Source organism: Phyllostomus hastatus, unplaced genomic scaffold (genome assembly GCF_019186645.2).
Source record: "Phyllostomus hastatus isolate PE091 unplaced genomic scaffold, TTU_PhHast_1.1 phas_contig_86, whole genome shotgun sequence".
In the NCBI taxonomy this organism is placed as follows: domain Eukaryota; kingdom Metazoa; phylum Chordata; class Mammalia; order Chiroptera; family Phyllostomidae; genus Phyllostomus; species Phyllostomus hastatus.
Window position 1 is genome coordinate 2695287 of NW_025333977.1, and position 8787 is coordinate 2704073.

General features: G+C 38.9%; 1 pseudogene; it reads right to left on the reverse strand.

Moving 5' to 3' along the window:
- Positions 1-3716: 3716 nt before the first annotated feature.
- LOC123827521 lies at positions 3717-4065 on the reverse strand (annotated as a pseudogene).
- Between the last annotated feature and the right edge of the window lie 4722 nt (positions 4066-8787).

Below are 8787 nucleotides of genomic sequence, written 5' to 3' on the forward strand. Positions count from 1 at the left end.
ATTTGCTCTACCCGATCACAATATGCCATTTCATTTTTCTAACTTCAATAGTATTAGTTTTATACTTTGGTATTGATTTGGTTATTTTCAGCAATTGCAGCTAAAGTGTAGTCAATGTGGAGACAATTCTTCATCCCTTTCTACCTGGATCTTTGGGACATTTCCATTTTGTGAGCCTGTGGGGATTCTCGTCTCCATGTCTGGTTCTTCCCTGTAACAAGACTGGGAAGAGACCCAGGCTCATCCAACACAGCTCTGCATCGCCGTAAAGGAATGATGGTTTGGATGCCCAACCTTTTGGCCTCTCTGGGCCACACTGGATGAAGAAGACTTGTCATGGGATGAACGTTCGATACATTGCAACATGTAATCACAAAAAATCTCATATTGTTTTAAGTAAACTTATAATTTTATGTTGGGCTGAATTCGTAGCTGTCCTGGGCCACATGTGGTCTGCAAACTGCAGGTTGGACACCCCTGGAGATGGGCAGAAGCACCTAGCTAGGCCAATTAAAATATTCCTTTGAATTTTTCCATGGGAAATTATGACAAGCGCTATAGAAGGTCTGTCTGGAAAACGTCCAGCCATTGTTAATATAACAAGAATGGTTTGTGGGACATTGATGTAACCTGGCAGCTAAGGAGAGTAGACTGGATTGTGCATGCGTGAATAATGACGACTTTATTGTACTACTCAGTGGGGGTGGTAGATGCCATCAAATGAGTATGTGCATGCTGTAGCCATCAAAATCAAAATGAGTGAGCAAGTAAAACAATGAATCTGCATTGAATTTTGTGTTAAGCTTGAACATTCCTCCGCAGAAACCATCTGGCTGATTCAGAACCCGACAGCTATGGGCAACTGGTGATTGGCAGCTTCATCACGACAATGCGCTCACTTATGCATCACAGTCTCGTGCAGAGATTTTTTTGCAAAACATCAAATCACCCGGGTGACTCAGCTCCCCATCAGCCCAGTTTTGGCACCCTGTAACTTCTGGCCTTTCCCCAAACTAAAATCACCTTTGAAAGGGAAGAGATTTCAGACCATCAGTGAGATTCAGGAAAATACGATGGGGTAGCTGATGGGGATTGGGAGAACTGTGCGAGGTCCCAAGGGGCCTTCTTTGAAGGGGACTGAGGAGTCCTTGTCCTGTGTACAAAGTTTCTTGTATCTCGTATCTTCTTCAGTAAATGTCTCTACATTTAATATTACATGGCTGGATACTTTCTGGATAGACCCTCTATATCCTTATTTGGGTCACTAGGTGAGAGGATGGAATTTGGGGATTTCTAGGTGTTATTTTTCTTGGTTGTGAGAAAAGCCTACCTGAAGCAAAGATGTGTGGAGCTGATTGACATAAAAGAGAAGCAGAAACAACCTTGGCTAGCACTGGGGAGAAAACCACGGCGGCATTGCCGGACCCCATCTCAGTGCCTGAAGCAAGCATCCCTGCTGAACCTCTCAGTGATATGAGTCAATAATATCCCCATGTATCAGCTGGTTTGAGTTCAGCTTCTGTCACTTAAGGCAGAAAAATTCAATTGAATTCATTACAGGTAAAGAAGTTTTACCTAAACCCATATTGTGAAAGTGTTAGAGTTATTTGGAAGCAATTTTTGTTGCTAATAATAAGTGTAAAATATGTGTAATAATTTATATCAAGTTAATATAATTGATCTAGAACTTCATATAGTTTTCAAAGAGATGGTGTAGCCATGACCTCATTGAATTTTCACCATAATATTTTAAATTAGAGAGGACAAGTATGTTTACAGTTTATAAACAGGGACATTTAGTTATATTACATGCATCATTAACACATATAACAAGTAGTTGACTTGAGATTGGAACTCAGGAATTTTGATGCTAATTTCAGGGTTTTTCTCACATTGCAAACATCTTTGTTGTTTTGTGTTCCCCTTCCTAATTTTTCCCATCTTCCCACCATCTTTTTAAAAAAAATTTTTTTTAAAATATTTTTTTTCTTAGATTTTATTTATTTATTTATTTTTAGAGAGGGAAGGGAGGGAGAAAGAAAGAGAGAGAGCGAAACATCAATGTGCAGTTGCTGGGGGCCGTGGCCTGCAACCCAGGCATGTGCCCTGATTGGGAATCGAACCTGTGATGCTTTGGTTTGCAGCCCGTGCTCAATCCACTGAGCTATGCCAGCCAGGGCCCCACCATCTCTTTATAATTTCCTGGAGGTTCCGCTCAGCAGCCACACTTCATCCCTCTGCTACTCCCACCTCCGCTCTTCCCAACCTCCCTACTGAAACATTTACATGTTTGTAAGTGAAGCCATGGTGTAGGCAGAGAGTGTGAGTTGCCAGAGAGAGTAGTGGAAACTCAAAACTGTGAATCACACTTAGAGAACTGAATAATGTCCCCTGCACAGACAAATACTTGGTTTTCTAGTACTCCGTAAACACAAAAGGAGGCTCTCGAGGCCATTCTTCCTGCTAACCTCTCACTCGGCCCCCTTGTGGAAGCCATGGGCCTATGTGTATCCATTTAGTGGACCTGAGATATGATTCTCAGGATGTGATTCTCAAGAGTTCCCTGGAGGGCTTGTTGAAACAGTATAGATTTTCTGATTCTTATGCCTGGGATGAGACCTGAGAATGCATTTATAACAAGTCCCAGGTGGCGGTAATGCTACTGGTCCCAGCATCCCGTGCTCAGAACAACTTGTTTAAAGAATAATTTCTCTTAAGGAGATAGAAGGAGTTAAAAGTTTACTGGATATACAAGGAATCTAACTTTATCTTTCTCCCTAACTGTCCAGAGTTTACGACAAAAATTACTGGACATCACACTGTTGCTGGTAGTGTAGTAGTAGTTTCATTTATTTATTATTTTTTTTGTCAGTTATTGAGTCTCAGGCTATTTCTATGCATAGGGGTCATGGTAGGCAGTATGAGATAGTGGTTGAGAGTACAAGACTTAGGTGAGGTAATCCTGAGTCCGAATTTTGGCTCTGACTCTTACAAACTGTGATTTTAATCTCATTATTCAAGTTCTTTCTTATGTTTCTTAAAATAGAGATGATGTTATCATCTACCACTCTGTGTTGTGGTGTAAATAAATAAGATAATTAATGTAATGCACTAAACCCTGTGTCTAATACATTTGTATTGAATATGATATTCAGAATAATTTATTATATGATTTAAAAAGTACTTAGGTAAAGTCAAAATATGATCATTGGCAATATATGTTGGTATATCCAAACTGACTTCCAAATGAGTTTTGAAGCGTAATTGCTTATACTTTGATGACTGTGTAGGTAAATGGTGTTTAAGCAGTCTACAAAACAATCTATAATATTTTTCTCTTAGTCACTGACATAAGGTGGCAGACATAAACATATTCAGTTGTATCTTACTCTGTTTTGAGTCTTGCTCTACAGGAACAAGACTTGTTGATGATACCTACCACACAATGAAAAAATGTTAAAGGCAGGCAGAGTCATCAGAGACAGGCTTTATCACACACAGGGCACTCACGTTCCAGACGTGATCTTGTTGTTCATATTGTCCTGTTGGCCCTTGTACATTCCTTTGAGTTTATGCAAAATAATTTTTCTATATACCCCTCTTGCCTGGCTGATTTATATTCATCATTTAGATTCCACTTTGTTTTTCACTTAAGCATCCTATGCATTTCTTTTTTTTTAAGTTCAGATTTTTTTTGACTGTGTTATAAAAGAGGTTTAGTCAAATAGTCCAAAGCCCATGTCATCATCAGACTCCGCAGATCCTTCTTTCTTTGCTTCCACTTTCTTTTCCATCTAAGGATGGGTCAGCAGCAGTGGAGGGGGCTGGACCTCCTGCTGGTGCCGCACTAGCTGCTGCGGCAGGTCCACCAGCCCCTACATTGCAGTTGAGGCTCCCAATGTTGCCATTGGCTAGAGGCTTTGCAAACAAGCCTGGCCAGAAAGGTTCACCATATACACCAGCTGCTTTAATAAGGGCACTGATCTTATCCTCTGTCGTCTTCACCTCATTGTTGTGCAGAATAAGGGCTGAGTAGATGCAGGCGAGCTCAGAGACGGAGGCCATGGAGTAGGTAAAAGCCGGGCCAGCGGTGCTGGGAGTGGTGCTTGTTGAGGGATGAAGTGAGGGCCTACGCCAACGCGAACTTAGCTTCCTCAGAAGGTCCAAGCACCTTAGTGGCAGCTGGGGAAAAGGCTTATTTCTTAATAGAAATGTAGAGATAATAGAATACTAACTTTAGTATACTAAATTTTAATTCAATATTTTATTGTTTATGTCCCATTATTAGATTAAAAGTTCTTTGAAAACAGAGACCATCTATAGTTAATTCATACAAATAAATGTTTACTGAGACCCTACAAATAAGCATTTACTGAGGGCATACAATAGGTACCGGGTATACAGGGATGGATGAATAAAAGTCTATTTTCGCATGTTACCAAGAAAATTTATGAGTAGATGAAAGCTACTTTTGATTAGGATTCAGGAAAAATACTCCTTTCCGGTCCCTTAATTTGATCTTTAATGATCATAAAAAATTAGCTAACTGAACAGCATAGTGAAGACTATTTTAGGCAAAGTATATATCTATGAGTAACCTAAGCTGAGACAGAACTTGGTGAACTCCAGAAAAGAAGGACACAAGGTTGGTTGGACCATGGCGAGCAAGGGTGGTGCTGGATGCAAAGTGAACTTGAGGGTATAATATCGATGGAAACAAAATCAGGACAGTCCTTTTTGCTGATGTTAAAGACTGAATAATAGACGCAAAGCCAGAGGGCATTTTTTAGTAGAATGAAAATAAAAAAAAATTCAATTAGGATTAACTGAGTCAAATGCTGCTGAAGATCAAGAAAAGTGAGGACTGGAAGGGCCCCTTTGGAAATTCATCAAAAGCAGTTTCGGCAGTGTGGAGGGAGTAGGTATCAGCCTTGCATGACTTGGGGAGTGATTACAAAGGCAGGAAGAAGAGACAACATATGAAAAATTCTGTCAAGAGCCCTGATTCATTATAGAAATAGGGTGATAGATGGATGGGGGCTGATGGTTAAAAAAGGCTATTTTTCAAAAAAAGAGAAGAAAAGTGGGGCACTTAGGCTGTTTCCAGCCCTTGGCTGTTGTAAATTATGCTGCTATAAAAATTGGGTTGCATAGGTTCTTCTGAATTGATATATTAGGATTCTTAGGGTATATTCCCAGCAGTGGAATTGTTAGGTCAGAAGACAGTTCCATTTTTAGTTTTTCAAGGAAATTCCACACTGTGTTCCACAGTGGCTGTACCAGTCTGCATTCCCACCAACAGTACACTAGGGTTCCATTTTCTCTACAACCTCACCAGCCCTTGTTTGTAGATTTGGTTATGATGGCCATTCTGACTGGTGTGAGTTAATATCTCATTGTGGCTTTAATTTACATCTCTCTGATGGCTAGTGATGTTGAGCATCCTTTCATATGTCCATGTGCCTTCTGTATGTCCTCCTTGGAGGAGAGTCTATTCAGGTCCTTTGCCCATTTTTTAAATAGGATTGTTTGTCTTACTGGTGTTGAGTCATATGAGTCCTTTATATATTTTGGAGATCAAACCCTTGTCCGATGTATCATTGGCAAATATGTTCTCCCCTACAGTCTGTTCCCTTTTCATTTTGGTTTCTTTAGCCATGCAGAAAACTTTTAGTTTGATATAGTCACATTTGTTTATTTTTTTCATTTACTTCCTTTGCCCTAGGATATATATTGGCAAATATATTTCTAAGTGGGATATCTGAAACTTTCTTGACCATGTTTTCCTCTAGGACTTTTATGGTATCATGACTTATATTTGTCTTTTATCAATTTTGAGTTTATTCTGGTGTACCAGTAAATGAGTGGATTAAAACACTGTGGTACATTTACACAATGGAATACTACACAGTAGAAAGAAAGAAGGAACTCCTACCTTTTGCGACAGCATGGATGGAACTGGAGGATATTATGCTAAGTGAAATAAGCCAGTTGGTGAAAGACAAGTACTGTGCGATCTCACTTATAAGAAGTCTCGAATGAACGAATAAGCTAATGAAAAAAATAGAACCATAGGAATGGAAGCATAGAACAAACGGACAGTGACCAAGGGGAGGGGAGAGGGAGATAATGGTGGAAAGAAGGGGAAGGGACTAGTCAAAGAACATGTATGAATGACCCATGGACATGGACAATGGTGTGGGAATTGACTGTGGGAACGGGAGTGGGATGGATGGAGGAGGGCAAAGTGGGAAAAGTTGGGACAACTATAATAGAACAAGAACAAAAAAGAGAAAAAAGTGGGAAATACATACATAGACCATGATCAAGTATGTTTCAGGTAAATAATTTAACATGATTTAAATTTTATTTAAAATACCAAAGTGAAATTATTCGTTCAGTAAAAGGAGAGTCTAGAGTCAGACATTTATTATAACTCAGAGCCATTTATTTTATGCTCTAGTCTTAAAAGTTCAACTCTAAGCAGAGACTTTTTCTAGTTTTCATACCTAATACCTAAAGTCTAATCTGTTACAAGTTATCTTAAAATCTCTAAATGTCAAGAAGTATGTTTTTTCTATATAAAATCCTGAATTGTGTTTCTCTTTAAACTTTACAGATATCAACGCTTCCCATAAGCACAGCAATTACTTCTACCATGATATCAGCATTTCAGTCCTTTAATTACTGAAGATAAACATATTGTATATGTTTAGTAATGTACAGGAGTTTTTTAAAATCAAGGAAAAAGCAAGAATGATAAACACAAATTCTATATCCATATCTTTTAAAATTATAATTCCTATGGAAAAGGATTATTTCAAAAAGAAAAGGATGTTATTCTTTTCATAAATGAAAAATACTTGACCAGAATTTTTAACCTCACAGATATAGTCAGTTGGAATGAAGTGATATTTCACAAATAAGACAAAAGCCTCAAGTATTGTGCTGGTATTCCTCAGGTGAGAAAAAAACTTTCCTCACATTTTCCATGCATTTTCATCACAAGAAAGTCAATTTTATAAACAAAAATTGTTCATCTCAGTAGGAGAAGTTGAAGGTCAAAGTGTCACTAAAGTTTTCAGCAAAAGCTCTGAGCTTTCTGGTTGTTAGTTACTGAATGGAATAAAGGAGATTTTTTAAACCAGTACTATCAAATTCACTAATGTTATCTTTAGTAGAGAAAAACACAATGATTTCTATTTGCCTCACACAGTTTATTTTCCCCACCTGTCAGATTCTGTGCTTTTCCTTTGAGAAGCAGGCAAGTCCAGTCCCTCCCCGCAGTAGAATCTGACAGTCAGGTAACCAGCTTTTGGAGCTACTGATTAATATTTAATGGCACAAGATGACTGGTTCTATTGTGTCTCGGCTCAAAATATTGTTGCAAATGCAAAATGAAGAACCTGAAAGCTTCAAGTCCCATTTCACAGGGCATCAAATGTCGTTTTGAATATATTTGACTCTACACGAACTGCAGAAAATCAGTTTTTGTGACTCTAATAATGTACCTCCTCAGTGAGTAAGGAGAACAACTCCATGGGAATTTTAAAAATGTCTCCTCAGTCCTAGACAAAGAACTAACAGGGGCGAAGGAATCTTCCAGGGAGGCTGACCAGTACAGTGAGATACTCCTGCGGCTCATGTCAATGCGCCTTGGGACTGCGCTCCAGAGAGAGGGTACCATGGATGCTTGTGACTAAGTAAAAACTACTTAAGCAAGACAGTTTTCCTTTGACAAGATTCTGGAAATTTTCTGTTCAGGGATTCTTAATATATGGTAGTCATCTCCTCTGATTCCACTGGGCACTTTATGCTGGGGGGTTGCAGGTCTTCTCTGATGGAGGACCCTTCCTAAGAACCCCAGGCAAAGCCCAAAGCAGCCTTAAAGAAGATTCTGCCTTAGTAATAAACCCCTCCATTCCCAAAGAACCAATGTTTAATTTCTGGCAGTCCCCACAGGGAGGGGGACATATTTACACAAAAAGCATATTAGAAGGATGAACACCTTTATTGGTTTCGCGTAATCAGATCTCCTGTTTAATTGTCTTCTTTTGAGTGACTATTTCAGGCTACCCCTGCCCCCACAGATCCTCCTTTTATAATCACATTAAATAGTAAAGTCATCCAGGCACCCATCTGCCTGTGACATAAAACGGTTCTGATAGGTAGGGAGAAAGAATCCAAGTTCTCTAAGTTTTATTTTCATTTCCATAGGACACTAATATCCTAGGTTCTTTCCATTTTCTTCTTCCTGTTTTTTTCTTTTCCAGTTTTAAGCATTCAAAGATACATGCATAGGTATGAATAAATATGCATATGTATTCCATTTATAAAAGTATATTTTTCAATGAAAAAAATAAAGACAAATTTATTCATTTAATTCTGCAGTGAGTTCTCTACCTAAAAGTGTGTATGTGTTTTTGGACTTATTTTTTACTCCCTGGAGATGAGAAGTGAGACTAGGTTTAGAGATGAGGGAGTTATCAATGAGTTAAGCCAACTAGATTAGAGAAAAAAAAATGGTGTTGAAAGTGCCAGGGATGCCCTGGCCTGTGTGGCCCAGTGGATTGAGTGCTGGCCTGAGAACCAAAGGGTTGCTGGTTTGATTCCCAGTCAGGTCACATGCCTGGGTTGTAGGCCAGGCTCCCCAATAAGGGGTGCATGAGAGGCAACCATACATTCATGTTTCTCTCCCTCTCTTTCTCCTTCCCATTCCTTCTCTCTAAAATAAACAAACAAACAAACAAATAAATAAATAAAATCTTTTTTTAAGAAAGAAAGTGC